General features: G+C 39.8%; 1 protein-coding gene across 2 annotated transcripts in view; it reads left to right on the top strand.

Moving 5' to 3' along the window:
- The window catches only part of Arhgap39 (Rho GTPase activating protein 39), a 93,752-nt gene that overhangs the window by 43,652 nt on the left and 49,036 nt on the right, over positions 1 to 1,064 (top strand). The window lies entirely within an intron of this gene.

Below are 1,064 nucleotides of genomic sequence, written 5' to 3'. Positions count from 1 at the left end.
AAATAAATAAATAAATAAATAACAGAAAACAACCCAAAAAACAGTGGATGGGAAATGGCCTAGCAGTTAAGTGCACTGGCTGCTCTTCTGGAGTCAATTTCTAGCACCCACATGACTGCTAACAACTATCTATGACTCCAGTTCCAGAGGATACAAAACTGTCTTCTGGGCCCTGCAGGCACTGCACACAGACGGTGCACAGGTATATTTAAACAAAATACCCATAGACATAAAAATAAAATTAATAAACAACAACAAATTGTTGGTTAATGTGTATACCCACCACAATCAACCAGCCCTTTACAGGGTTCAGTCAAGCATCTGGTGAGAAGGTTGGGTCTTTGTGCAGGTTAGGTTAGGCCTCTAACAGTAGACCAGTATGATCTCCTATATGTGTCACAGTTAATTTTGAGACTTTCTTTTAGTTTTTACTTAGTTTTCCAAAACCAGGATTTGTTGTTTTCATTTGTGCTGTGAGTTAAATGCAGGGCCTTACGGATGCTAAACAAGTGAGTCATCCCCAGTCCCACAGATTGCTTCAATCTGGAGTCTATTCTTGAATATGGTGAGAAGTGTTGATTTGACTTTAGGACTCCACATCTGACCCCTATTTTTTTTCTTTTCTTTTTAAAAGATTATTTATTGCATACATTGTTCTGCCTGTATGTATCCCTCCCTGCCAAAAGAGGGCACCAAATCTTATTACAGATAGTTGTAATCTACCATATGGTTGCTGGGAATTGAACTCAGGACCTCGGGAAGTGCAGCCAGTGCTCTTAACTTCTGAGCCATTTCTCCAACCTCCCCCTCCCCTTTTTCTTTTGAGACAGAGTTTCTGTGTGGAATCCTGGCTGTCCTGGAATTCACTCTGTAGACCAGGCTGACCTTCAGTTGAAGGAGACCTGCCTGCCTCTACCTCTGGAGTGTTGGAATTATGATGTGTGTCATTATGGTCAGCTGTGACCCAGTTTCTTGGTACCTTATTTATTTATTTATTTATTTATTTATTTATTTATTTATTTATTTTTGGTTTTTCAAGACAGGGTTTCTCTGTGGTTTTGGAG

This window comes from Microtus ochrogaster, chromosome 15, assembly GCF_000317375.1.
Source record: "Microtus ochrogaster isolate Prairie Vole_2 chromosome 15, MicOch1.0, whole genome shotgun sequence".
NCBI classification, from domain to species: Eukaryota; Metazoa; Chordata; class Mammalia; order Rodentia; family Cricetidae; genus Microtus; species Microtus ochrogaster.
The sequence above is the reverse complement of the archived record's forward strand: the minus strand, read 5'-3'. Positions and strand labels throughout refer to the sequence as shown.